Source organism: Pleurodeles waltl, chromosome 9 (genome assembly GCF_031143425.1).
Source record: "Pleurodeles waltl isolate 20211129_DDA chromosome 9, aPleWal1.hap1.20221129, whole genome shotgun sequence".
NCBI classification, from domain to species: Eukaryota; Metazoa; Chordata; class Amphibia; order Caudata; family Salamandridae; genus Pleurodeles; species Pleurodeles waltl.
The window spans coordinates 37,382,405-37,397,051 of record NC_090448.1 but is presented as its reverse complement, the minus strand read 5'-3'; the positions used below and the strand labels follow the sequence as shown (position 1 = coordinate 37,397,051).

At 44.1% G+C, this 14,647-nt stretch overlaps 1 long non-coding RNA gene across 1 annotated transcript in view; it reads left to right on the top strand.

Moving 5' to 3' along the window:
- Positions 1-10,326, top strand: part of LOC138258901 (uncharacterized) — a 55,523-nt gene extending 45,197 nt beyond the window's left edge. The window contains exon 3 of the long non-coding RNA XR_011198601.1: positions 9,449-10,326. This is a non-coding gene — a long non-coding RNA (uncharacterized lncRNA). The remainder of the gene's footprint in view (positions 1-9,448) is intronic.
- Positions 10,327-14,647: the final 4,321 nt, after the last annotated feature.

The window sequence follows — 14,647 nt, the reverse complement described above, 5'->3', positions numbered from 1 at the left end:
TCACTGAGGGTACACTCTAAGATACTTTGGCATATTGTCATAAAAATAAAGTACCTTTATTTTTAGTATAACTGTGTATTGTGTTTTCTTATGATATTGTGCATATGACACTAAGTGGTACTGTAGTAGCTTCACACGTCTCCTAGTTCAGCCTAAGCTGCTCTGCTAAGCTACCATTATCTATCAGCCTAAGCTGCTAGACACCCTATACACTAATAAGGGATAACTGGGCCTGGTGCAAGGTGCAAGTACCCCTTGGTACTCACTACAAGCCAGTCCAGCCTCCTACACTCTTGCAAACGAGCAACGACCTTATATATAGCAGCAGAATTTTGAATTGAAAAGTGGCGCTAACAGTGATATTTCTCTGTGATATTCTGCGCCGTACTCCTTTATCTTATGCTCCTATGCCACAAAAAAAAGTATGCGTGTAGCGCATATGTGTATATATGTTATGTGTGTACCTTCCTATACGATGAAAGTGGACAGTTCCATTTGACGGAGCTCCTTATACAATGACAAACGGCACACATATTTGGGTTGTATGACAGAACCACGCATGGCTTAAATACGCGGTTGGAACCACAACCACTTCTTAACCACGCATGCCTTTACCGCGCATGCCTTTACAACAAATTTCATTCTAAAACCATGCTTAGTAAGGGTATATTTGGTAACACCATGCGTGGTTGTGTGATACAACCTCCTCGACCCCCTCACACCCTCCCTTAGCCCTAAAACCTACCCTGTCCTAAATACTACCCCACCTTGTCCTAAAAATTACCCTGAACTCCTGCCCCGCCCTAAACCCTAAAACCTACCCAGTCCTAAAACTACCCCAACCCCACACACCACCCTAAACCCTAAAAGCTACCATGCCCTGTCCTAAAACCTACCCCAGGCTGTCCTAAAAACGACCCTGACCCCCACCCTAAATCCTACCCTGTCCTAAAAACTACCCCAGTCTCTCCTAAAAATGACCCCGCCCTGTCCTAAAAACTACCCCGACCCCCCATTCTAAACTCTAAAATTTACACTGTCCTAAAAACTACCCCACCCTGTCCTAAAAACTACCAAGTCCCCCACCACACCCTAAACCCTAAAACCTACCCTCCCCTGTCCTAAAAACGACCCAGCCCCTACTTTAAACCCTAAAAGCTACCCTACCCTGCCTAAAACCTACCCCACTCTATCCTAAAAACTATCCCGATCCTCTGCCTTAAACCCTAAAACCTACCATGTCCTAAAAACAACCTCACCCTGTCCTAAAAAAAGACCCGACCCCTCTGCCCTGAACCCTAAAACCTACCCTGCCCTGTCCGAAAAACTAACCTCCCTCCCTCCACTGCCCTACAACCTCAAAACCTCCTAAAAACTCACCCACCCTGGCCTAAAAATGACCCCCACCCCAAACCCTAAAAGCTACCCTGCCCTCTCCCAAAAACTACTTTGACCCCTGCCCTAAACCCCAAAACCTACCCCACCCTGTCCTAAAAATTATCCTGCCTGTCCTAAAAATTACACCGACCCCCGCTCTAAAACCTAAAAGCCAACCTGCCTCATTCCAAAACCTACCCCGCCCTGTCCTAAAAACTACCCTGACCTCCGCCCGTCTTAAAACCTAAAACCTATGCTGACCTAAAAACTACCCACCCTGTCCTAAAAATTAGCCGACCCCCCCACCCCTGCCCTAAACCCTAAAACCTACCCTGCCCTGTCCTGAAAACTACCCTGCCCCTGCCCTAAGCCCCAAAAGCTACCCTGCCCTGTCCTATAATCTACCCCGCCCTGTCCTAAAAACTGCCCTGCCCCACCCTAAACCCCAAAACCTACCCTGTCTCAAAAACTACCATACTCTGTCCTGAAAACGACCCGACCTTCCGCCCTCAACACTAAAACCTACCCTGTCCTAAAAAAAAAAAAACACCCTGGCCTAAAAACTACCCCGATCCCCTGCCCCCACCCTGAACTCGTAAACCTACCCCACCCTACCCGTAGAAATACCCCCACCCACCCCAGCTCCACTTACCCGGCCACCACGTTCCTCTTCCGGCTGTTCCTCCTGTGTGCGTGAACCACGCAAATGCATGGTTAAGGCACCATGCGTTTGGGAGGTTCAGGGCACGCGTGGTAACGCTTGCGTGCTTACAGCCTGTGTGGCTCTGGCAGCGTTGTAAAGCCGTTTCCCACATATTTGAGATGAAGTCCCCTCTCATTATCCATTAAATGGACATGATCAGTTAGTGGCTGTTTTCCTTTCGGTGACGCTGGTACATGATTATCTGACTTCCACATAGTCCTGTATCCCTGCGCACTGCGTGATTAACCCATAAACAACTAGTTGTGGCTGATGTCTTTTAATAATAGCCCCACTTAGTTTAGCAATTGACCTGAATTCCGATTGCAGTCTGATGGCAATTCATTTTTCTTTGTGCTACCAGTGTGTGACTACAAAGGACACCGTACCCTTCCCAGGCCCGGAGCCAGTACCCCTGGAGTCTAGGGTGATACATCGGGATGGAGGATGTGAATTACATATCTTCACATAAGACATGTTGCAGTAGTGTGAATAGGACGTTTTGCCGACAGTAATGCATGTCTAAGATGTGTGCACGCTGTTTTCAGCTAAACACACATTGGTTTGCAGTGATTTCTGCGTGTTCACTGCTCTGTGTGACATAGGTAGAAGTGAGGTAAATAAATTGTTTTAAAATATTTTTGGATTTTTACACAGGTTATTGTACAAGTATCATCACTCAGGTAGAACTTGAGTGGCATTAGAATTGATGAAATTGTTCTCGGAGTTAGTAAGCCATTTCAGATAGGGATCCTAAGCCCTGAAGAATGCCCCTAGGATTTTTGTGAGGACAGAAACATGTTGGCTAATTGAGTCTGGCTGAGCCATTAACCTCAGCCTAACGTTTGTACCTTGTTTTTAGACATACCTGTGGACACCACTAATAAAGGGGATATACCAGTTGCCACAAGGTATTTTTAGTGAATCTGGATCCACCTTAGGTCCAGTAGCTTTTATCTAAGAACTCTCTCCTGTGCAGGTCGTCCAGGAGGTTGAGTCCGCCCTGGTGGCACTGTCCTTCCAGGATGGGGAGAGGTCGTCGCTGATAAAGTATGACACAAATTAGTGTGTGAGGCTTCCTCTCCCATAGAAAAAGCTTCCCTGAATTTCTTTCAGGACAGTAATCCTATTATACCTCTTTGGGACATAGATCTGTTGACGCATTCTGGGCAACCGTCTGTAGTGTTCATGAGCTACCTTACTTGCTGTGATAGTGATGAGGATATGTTAGCCCCTCCCAACATTCCCTTTGTGTCCACTTTCTTCCCTGCAGTCCCTTGGTGTTGCTCTCTTGCAGGCCCTTTATGTTCCTGCACCCCCTGCAGGTTTCCCATAAGTTCAACGCCTCACCTGCATACACTTATATATGTATCGACTGCAGGCGCTCTGACCATGTTCTATTTATAGCCATCTGCGTTGTGGCCAACATGCAGTTAGGAGCACCAGAAATAGAGGCTGATGAGGATCGTTGGGCATCAGTCAGGTAAGCAGTTTGCTCGGGGGAGGCTCAGACGATAAACTCTCATCATTCATTTGTCCAGCCTGTTCCAGATACCCCCTGGCTCTCACTCAGCTGTTAGCAGGGCCATATCATAATGGGAGGACGTGGGAAATCCACGCTGTACCTCCACTATCCTCTCCTGTTGGGCCTTCAAGTAAAAACTGTAAACTTCACACTTGTATAGCGCACTACTCACCCATTAGGGTCTCAAAGTGCTGTATGCATACCGCTGTGGAACCCCTCCTGGCTTTTCCCTGTGAGGCGCTCACTCCTGGGCACCCCCAGGGTGAAGCCAGGCATCTAATCACTGTCAGGGCCACTGTGGAGATTAAGCAAGCTATTGCCCAGAGTTACAGAGTGGGACCCATTAATTAGATTAGGCACCGTGGCGAGAATTATCTAGTCCAAGGGAAGTGAGCCCAAGACCTGCAGAGGTGGGAATTGAACCCTGGTCCTGGGCCAGATCTCTGCATCAGGGTCCGCTCTAACCATTGTGCCACTCTTCTCCACTGAAGTCCTTTTGTAGGTGACATCGGACCCTACAAATTAAACCTACACCCCCCTAAACTACTGCCTTCATCTCCTCCCAATCGTTGACCCGGGTGGCACTGGTATCCCAGTTACCCTCAAAGTAGCATGGAGTGGCTGTACCCACAACATCTACAGCAGTGGGATAAGTAAGTAGTCCTGTGGGAAACTTCATGCATGAGACATTCTGGAGCCCTCTCGAAAGGTATATTCCAGCAATAATGGGGGGTGGTCTTATAAGAATCTGCTCAAGTACTACAACAATCGTGCAGCCAGCCCGTGACCAATATTTGGTCCAACCTACGGCAGAATTGATGCATCTTGTCCACTGCATGGTGCAACCCCGAGCAGAACCAAAGCATTGCTGCTGCTGCATGGATCACCCTATTGCAAGGACTCATATCAAAGCCAGCAGCCGCATCGGAACCACCATTGCACAATACATCCTCAACGCAAGCCCTTGTATCCCTCATCGATGCCACCCTTGATGCCTACTCCGGATTCCATATCACAGCCTCGTAGCTCCTTGGGACTGACTCATTGCCCCCAACTGCACCATGCATCCTTGATGCCAGAGTTTGCATCACAAGTCCTCTTGACAGGATCCTCGACAATGATGCAGGCCCTCACATCGCAGCCTTGCCGCATCTCGGTACGGATGCACCATTTTGGCTGGCCGAAGCATCTTCAACGTATACCTTCACAATGCTCTACAAACCAGGACTTAAGGTCCTTTGTTCAGTAGTCCTAACTGAGTCCCTGTAGCTGGCCCACACTCCATCGTAGTTAGCCTGATCTTTGTCACTTTTTCTTGGTCCGGCATGACCGGATTTCCACAGTTGCCGCTTTGTGCTTTTTGGCACTATTTTTCACTGAACTCTTTAAAATTGCCTATCTCTGGTTCCACTGACTGGAGTTTTGTTGTTTTGATCTTATTTTATTTATTAAAAATAACTCTATTTTTCTAACTTGGTGTGGGATCCTTTTTGAGTGGTGTTTATTTGACTTTAATACTATTTGAATTAATGCACAAATACTTTACACACTGCCTCTAAGTTAAGCCTGACTGCTCTGTGCCAGAGGGTAGAGCACAGGTTAATTTAGGGTTGGCTTGAGCCTCACTCGGACAAAGATTGTGGTTGCTCCTTGACTAGGGCTTGTACCCCAGGAAATCCACAACCCAATTTCTTACCGGGCCTATCATGAATAACCACATTGTTTAACAGGGGAGCCAATAGACAGTCCTCCCAGTGGGGTTGAGCTACAAATGCCTACAGCTCAAACCTATAAGTAGTTGCCACAAACTGTTGGTGGCATGGCCTAGTCAGGGGTGTGGAAACCACACATATCACGAGAAATTCCAATACAGATATACACCAAATAAAAACTAGTATTCTGAAGATAAGCAACATACTACAATCACATAGAGCACTTCTCAGGAGATTGGTGTTACAGGTATCCTGCATGAGAGAACATTCTGGCAGTGATAAAATTAGGAGAAGATTCTCACATGAATGCAGAGCCATGGACTTCCAATCCTACAGCCAATGTAACTTTCACATAGGAAAAATTCTTATTATTTATTGAAGCACAGGGGAAAAGAAATTGATTGAATCAAGGGTGACACATTTGGTGATATATCTTCCTAGGCTCAGGCACATTGCACATGGGCAGTGCATAAATTGGCTCTGTTTATAAATGTTTATGAGCCCAGGTATTCTTTGTTAAGCAAATGATGGTTAGAGAGTCAGATGTAGCTGTCCATGGATGAACTTGCGTTTGGTCAATTTGACATCACGACCGACATCATGACTCAGTGTATATATTGCTTTCTTCAGGCTAAATCCATATGAATCATGTAGTTGGGTGTGATGTGTATGAATAAGTATTGACTTAAAGTTATACAGAAAAAAAGCATAGTTTTTATTTGCACATACCTGCAAATACATTGAACTGAACATAATTCTTTGGAGGTCACCTTTGTGGGAAGTACTGCTTGGGTCTGACAAATTAAACAGTGATAGTATAGAAGGGGCTTACTTATTTGAACCTAAGTCTACAGGAATGCAAAGGCTTGACGGTCATGGGCAAATTATGACTCAGAGGAGTAGAGGTGTACTGCATTTATAAATAACAGCATGCACTGCAAAGGACCAAGGTGATGTTCAGAAAGGAAGAAATAATCACTGATTTTTCTAGTGGCCAATTGAAATGCAGTGGCTTGAGGGTGCAACTCTTGGTGCCACAGGCCAAGAAAAATCTGGCTTGTCTTAGGCAAATCACACATAGGCGTAGAGGAGCACACCATGTTTAGAAAACCCAAATGAGCCACATTGAACACTGTAAAGCAAAGAATGGTTAATTATTATACATATCCCCATAGGAATGCATTGGCTGGATGGTGGCACATTTGACCTCATATTTTCATTAAAATGTTGCTTGGCTCAGACTGATTCCAAATGGATGTTGTAGAAGGGTATAGTCTGTAAAAAGATCAACCCTGGATTTGTGAGCCAATGTGACTTTTATGTAAAAAATATAGTTAATTAATTGGACATAAGTTCAAAGAAGTGCATTGAACTCAACGGCTTCCTATTGAAGTTACCTGTTCTGACAAATATATAGATATGTGTAAGGTATACGTATGGTTACTTATTTGCATACAACTTTATGGGAATTAATTGTCTTGGGGGTGTCACATTTAGTGAACTGTTTTAGAGCCTGAGTTAGACTTTGCCAGATGGGATACTCCATTGCAAATGTGATGGATAACCCCATCAGCAGTATTACAAAGGCCATAGGATATAATACAATTGTAATATGGCAGGTGGGATATCCGTCACGTTTGTGATGGAGTATCCCGTCCGCTAAAGTATAAATAAGGTACTTAATTCCATATTCTTACATTAGTACATAGGAATGCATTTCTTCAGGGTGGGACCAGGTTGATGCCACGTATTGTAATAAATATTTTCTCGGCCTAGGGAAAAATGCAGAGGTAGTGCAGAGGACTCTTCTATTTATTAACACAGGTATGAATATTTGTGAGCCAAATTGATCTTCATAAAAGAAAGACTGGTTACTGATAAATATGACAGTAGGAATGCTTTCACTAGAGGGTGGCACAGTTGGCTTATAATTTGGTGGAAACATTACTTGGATTGGGCTAAATCCTGATAAACCTTGGAAGGGGATATGGTATTTGTGAGAAAAAAAAACATAAATATTTGTCATCCAATGGGATTTTACAATAGAACAATTATGATAATGTAGTTAATGTAACTGCTTAGGAATGCACTGAGGTGAGAGAGACCTGTTTGATGCCACCTGTTGTGACACATTTTGTTTAGCTCAAATACATTACATGGGTAGTGGGGAGGGACGCTTCATTTTTTTGCACAATATGAATATGGGTGAGCTAAACTGATCCTCGCGAGAGAAAGACTGGCTGCTTATTTGCCTGCAGCTCCATAGGAATACATTGGATGGAGCCCACGTGTTGGTTGAAACATTGCTTGACTCAGGATAAATACTCATGAACGTTGCAGGGGATGTGGAGTGTTTGAAAAACAGTATAGATATTTGTGAGCCAAGCGTGACTACTTATTTGGACATAACTGAAGAAGAATGCACCAAGGTAAAGGTGACCCGTTTGGTGCTACCTGTTGTGACAAATGTTGATTGGCTTGGACAATTTACATACAGGTATTGTAGAGACATGCTCCCTTTATTAGGATCAACATGAATTTTGAGGATGGCACACTTGGCCCATGGTGTACACGTTTGGAAAAAAGCATACTTGTAGTATGGCAACGCAAGGCCTGATGAAATGCAGTTGGTTGAATTATTTAAGGATCGATAAATAGAATATACATCCTATGAAATGTTGCCTGTAAATAAGATGCTGGTGAATAAGATGCTAACTTCAGCCAGTGAATGAGATGTTGGTCAAAAAAGAGGCCAACTTCAGCTTAAGAATAGGATGCTGCCCAAATAACGAGCTCATTTCAGCATCATCAATTATTTTGGATCTAGTTAATTGTGCGACAACACTGGGTGAACTAATAGCATTGTCAGTTGCATACAAGCTTTGCACAAAATAAGCATTAGCCGTGTCCATTGCTTTGACACATTTGTAATGAAAATGTGTTTGCAAATGCCCTTAACATAAATACCAGGGACAAGGCTGATAAATTGAGTCACATTAAATACGATAAATGGTAGCACCTGTTGTGCAGGGTGCATAGAAGCGGCACTGTGGTATTAGGCACTGCACAAAAAAGAAGTTACTGGTACAGTACATGGGAGCCTGCAATCCCTGTATACAAGCCTGTGTCTGAGTCCCTGATTGCAGATGACTCATGGCTTCTCTGTTCACTTGTGATAAAGAAATGACTTCAGGTTCCTCTGTTGTAACACCTTCTGCAGGGCCTGCGGCCAAGTGACAAGGAAGTACTCAGAGCATAATTAAACTGCAGGTTAAACAGCGAAAACGAAACAGGAGTTTTTCTTAGTTTGCTCTGTTTTTCTAGATGAACAGTGATTAGTATAAATGAAATATTTTAGACCACATGTTTATTTTTTTGCACATGTAGGTAATTATACCAAACATAAAATCTCTCTGCATGTTTCAACACATTCTAATTTACAACATGTTTTTAAACCTGACTTGTACTAACCTGCTTCTAGTGCCTTTTTGCAACAAATATCTAAATGTTTTTTGCTGTGTGTATTTAATATTGCAGTACAGATTCTACTTTTATGCATCATGTCCGCAAAGATCTTACCTGTTTCATATGAAAAGTCACCCCAAAAAGGATTTAAGCTGTTTGTGTGATGGGTGATGATGTGACTGTATTACAACGAGTCTACCTCATTTCTCTCTATGGCCACAGAACTCCTCTGTGACTTGCAATAGCCTAAAAATGTATGTGAGGGTGTACTTTATCTCACATCAGTTTTCCAAGTATGTTGCTAACCCTAAAACATAGATGTGGCACATCTACTAGCAACAGATTAATTTATCCAGTTTATTACACAATAAACCTCTCCATAGTTGTACTATCTCCTGTTAAATGCGTTCATCTCTGCACATGGAGTAAACAATTTAAAGTCTATTCACTGCTTCTGATCTCAGTGCAATATTACAGGATTCAGTCCCTGGGCTCAGCAACAGGATGTAAAACACTTTCAATTGTCAAATGTTTATGTTACATTTTTGCTGTTGTCTCAATATTTACTGCTGTTTCTGTTTGAGTTGGCTTTGTAGTTTTGCATAACAGTGACCTGCACCAAAATAACACTTGTTTTGTAAATTCCTTGCATGTTCACTTCTAAAACAGATGTTTCTCCGATGAAGAAGCCTCCCTCTCTTCCGGTTGAAAGTCTCAGTAGCAGTGGGCCATCCTGATCCTGGTTTTCCTATCCGGACTGACTTTGGATGTTTTACTACGCATCAGACTTGTCGCGTGACAGGTGCTTCACATGTTCCTTAGGTGTTGCTCACCACCAGATCATGCATGGTGATCAGATTGCGTTTTAAGTTTGTCCACTTCCAAGTCAACTCCTGCCGTCCCCCGCTTGAGCTACTCTCTTCCCAGACCAGAGCTCACACATACAGTGTAGCTGACTGTGCGGGGGCCGCTCCAGCAGGTGGCTTTGCTGCACAGTGATTGGTTATGTTGCAGGGTTCATGACATCCATCTCATTGTGAGATTTTCAATTGGTTGTAAATGGAGATACCATGCTATGCTATGCTATGCTATACTATACTATGCTATGGAAAAGGCTTGGCTGAGCATCCCAGAGGTGTTTCAAAGGAAAAGCTGTGGCCTACACAAATCATATGCCTTGCTCCTTGGGACCAGGCTTATCTGAACGTGATCCACCCTTGGCCACCTAGGAAAATTTCCACTAGGTTTACTTTGAATTCTATACAATTTCCATTTATTTCTATGGTCGAGAGGGATCAAACCTTGTTCTGCTCGATCACCTAGTTCACATTTAAGAGCATTGATTGAGTTGTATCTTGTGTTTACCTCGCACAAGAAAAAGTTGACAGAAGCAAACAAGCGGTTGCTCTGGTCATAATTTACTCATTCTGAGTAGCTTGGATATGAAATGTGACCAGTGTTTAGTATTTGGACCTGCATCGATCACCCACTGGTGCGAGCCTGTTGCTGATTGTAACAGGTCTTTAATAAACTCCTATGCTGGTAAATGAGGCATGTATGGATTAAATGATCTATTTATTTCTGTATGTGTGCATAATTATGCATTTATACCTAAGACAGTCAAACAAACAAACTTGGCATTCGTGGATTAATTAGCAACCAATACCCGTAGGCTTACGGCAGGAGAAGCCGATATAGGTCTCGGCCTATCTAGTTCCATGTTCAAGCCGCCAACTCCATGAACATTTTTAATGACGTTAACAAATTATTTATATGTTTGACTGTTTTCCTGTGTGTTTCTATACTTGAGAATGTAAAGATGTATTTATGGGTATTGAATTTGTCATTTTATATAACTAGATCAATTTCTGAATTTATTTGATTGCTGCCAAAAAAGGGATTGGTCCATGGCCCACCAGTCATAGCAGGCGGGTGCACTGCCTGGATGGGTTTGTATCTGGAAAGCAAATGGCCTCAGGATTTGCCTGGATGTGATAAGATGTATTCTTCTGTGTCTCCATGTGCCTCTGTCCGTGCTGCGATGCCTTAGGGAATGAGGCGCGAGAGAAGAACAATGGAGTTGTAAATAGGGTTACAGAGGAAGGCTCATAAGGGAAGAAATCTGCTTCAGTGGGGTATCCTTGTGCTTTTTACCTGATCCTGAAACCTATTTCAGATAAAGAGCTGGGCCTCGTCTACATCCTATGCAGTCTACGTCTTATCTTCTTGTTATTACGGTAAGTTTCTGACAGGTATGCTGGTTGCTTGAAGTGGACTTTTATATATTAAAGTTCCACCATTTTGAACAGGATGCGGTTGTCAAGGGCGGCCAGTGGAGAAATATCAATAAGGAAGGGGATGCCCTGAAACTGTTAGTGCCTGTTCTAAGACCTGTTGTTTCAGGGCACAGAGCAGATTCAGGTAGGCTAGAAAATGGGCCATTTTCAGGGGTGACTATCAAAAGTTCTTTACCTGGCGCAACAGTTACAAAGTTAGACAGGTTAGTCATAAGGAAGCAGATTTCTTGTATGAATTATATTTTCAGAATATCTATATCACAGGTGCACTGCAGTGTCAATCATGTTGCTCCAAAAGGTTCCTACCTATGGCTGTTAAACCACACAGGGCAGCTATACGATTGAATGAACAATGTCCTCAATTCAATTATTCCCTAGGAACGTAAATACAACAAAAAGGGAAACAGAAAAAACCTTAGATGGATGCTGATATAAAAAACATAACAGCACGAATCTGTAGATAGATGTATGATTTAGAACTCTGCAGACATGTTACTCCATCACCATGGTGACAGATATCCCATCCGCCGAAATGTAAATCCCATGGGACATAATGGGATTTAGATTTTGTCGGACAGGATGTCCGTCACCGTTGTGATGCAGTAACCCATCCTCCCAGTTCTAAATCAGGCCCATAGTCATTAGTGATCTTGGTATAAATCCAGGATCCTACTGAACAAAATATAACTATAAAGGCACAACAGAATGTACACATCATACACCAAAGGAACAAATAAGACCTACCACTTAAACAGGATTAGCCCAGCTCAGTATCCTAGAAGGACAACTCCAGGTTTAGAATTTGACAATCCAGGTTGTACAGAAACATCAAATCCTCACTCTGAGAGCTTGTGCTACCAAATAGCCTAGAATTTCATCCCCAGAGCCAAAGCACTAGATGTATACCAATTGAATAAAAGCAAAAGCCTGCATTTTGAACAACCCCACAAGGGAAGCTCATTAAAGAAAAATGCACCCACTATGTCAACCCTTCAGAAAATGTATCTCACAAAATTCCTGCGCCGAATGAGAATGAGTTGACCAGCACACCCTCAGACCCCTGCCCCCAATAATATAAAAAAATCAACTCCCGCAGCTCCCCCAGCACTGGACATCATCAAACCATAGGTGCATTCCATCAGAAGGAAAACATCATAGATTCAACCACTAATTAAGAAGAATAAACTGGACACAAAAGACTCAATCACTACAGACCCATTTCTAATGGTACATTTTTTGCAAACCTGAGATGAAAGGCGTATCTCTCCCAGATTTGAAAACAACTAGTGGAAATCTCCTTATTGTCAGACCACCAAACCACCTTCAGCCCCTAAAGAGGCGCTGAACCGCCCTGATCTCAACAGAGAGAACTAGAAGGGACACATAACCCTTGACCCAGAACTACATATTCAAGAGATTATTAACAAAGAAGGACTGGCAATGAGGATGAAGACTTGTTCCTATGACACATAAGTTAGGGAGACCCTGAGCAGTACCAAAGGGGGAACATCTGGATCAACGACCTACGTTGTTAACACAAGCCGAACCACACTTGTGTTAACAACAACTCACATTTTCTCTGCCTTAACCACGCATGTGCTCAACAACGCATATGCATGGATAAGGCAGAGATAAAGGGAGAGTGCATCGGGAGAGAAGGACGTGGTCAGTCTGGGGCTGGGTCAGGGTTGGGCGGTATTTTTTGGGGCTTTGGGGCTGGATTAAGGGCTTGGGGTAGGGGGAGGTCGGGTAGTTTTTTTTTTTAGGGGTGGGGGATCGGGGTAGTTTGTTTTTGGGGGGTGGGGTCAGGTAGTTTGGTTTTTAGGGGTAGGGGGTCAGGGTAGTTTGGTTTTTAGGGGTAGGGGGTCAGGGTAGTTTGGTTTTTGGGGTGGGGTGTCGGGGTAGTTTGGTTTTTGGGGGTGGGGCGGGGGGATTGGGGTAGTTAGGTTTTTGGGGGTGGGGCGATCAGGGTAGTTTCGTTTAAGAGCTCTGAGGGTGGGTGTCGGGTAGTTTGGTTTTTGGGGGAGGGGGATCGGGTAGTTTGGTTTTTGGGGGAGGGTGATCGGGGTAGTTTGGTTTTTGGGGTGGGGCGTGGTGGGGTCAGGTAGTTAGTGTTTTTGGGGGTGTGGGGTCGTGGTAGTTTGGTTTTTGGGGGTGGGGGTCGGGTAGTTTCATTTTTGGGGGCGGTGGGGGGATTGGGGTAGTTTTGTTTTTAGGGGCGGGTGGAGGGTCGGTTGTTTTTAGGGCAGGTGGGTGAGGTCTGGGAAGGGTTTAGGGCTCAGAGTGGGTGGGAGGTATCCAGGGTAGTTTTGTTTTAGGAGTAGGGGGTCAGGGTATTTTTAGTATTAGGGGTGGGGTACTTCTGGGCCTTAGGGCAGGTGGGGGTGGCATGTTAAAACCATGCATGCCGTTCCCACACATGCCTTTACTAGGCATGCTTTTACAACGAAAAATCTTTGATAACAACACGGTCATTGTTCCCACCGCGTTGTTCAGGCATGTGTGGTTCCAGCATCCGTTGTTCCATCATACATTCCTATTAATAAAAATGTGTTCTTGTGCTTGTATTCCTGGCATGACACAGCGTGTGAGCCATCACCAAAATGTGCATGAATTGCATAACAGGTATGTTTCCTACCCCACGTAACTGAATCCATGTCTGATTTCTGTCTTTTGTTGCCTGACCTTCCAGACTAAGGACCTGATTTAGATCTCGGCATATGGAATACTCCATCCCAAAACGTGACGGATATCCTGTCCGTCATATTATGATCTGCATAGGATATAATGGGATCACAATACGGTGGACGGGACATGCGTCATGTTTGTGATGGAGTATTCCCCTCTGACAACATCTAAACCAGGCCCTAAATCCTACTGAGCAGCTCCTCCTGGCGCACCGGCCCGTATAGTGTATACATGACGCTAAAGATGTAGATCTGTGTTCTCTAACAACAGTAATGTTATCCACTACCAGAGTGCACCAGGACAACCTGTATACACATTCTACTGCTCACCCTCCGTTCTCTCTAATCACAGAAACACAACTGGGAGAGCACATTTATACATAACTGAAGCACATTCTACAATTAATTACTAACTTCCTCTAGACGAGAAACTTCATGGAACTAGCTGCTGCAACTCTAACAATGGTCTGCAGTATACAACTATCTACAACTCTTACAACAGGCCAGTGCTTAATTTGTGCTTGTTGTTTCCGGTGCGGAGCACCGGCTCTTATTTCTGAGGGCCGGCGCTTAGTGTTCTGCCCCAAGCATTTGCTGCGAACAAAAGACACGTGGGAAAGACAGAGGAAGAGAAAAACGAAAAAGCTTCACAATGGGAGAAAGCAGAAAGCTGCAAAAGTGAGCTGAAGGGGCAGGGAGTGGCGTTAAGTGGTTTGAAGAGGCCCGAGATGGCCTCAGGATTACGCTTCCTCAGTATTCAGTGTTCCCAGACCTAATTGCAGCAGCTGCATGTTTACGGGGAGGGCGTTGAGCACCGGCACGTTTTTATTTACAAATTAAGCACTGCAACAGGCACTAGAAACTCGGGGATGATTTAGATGGGT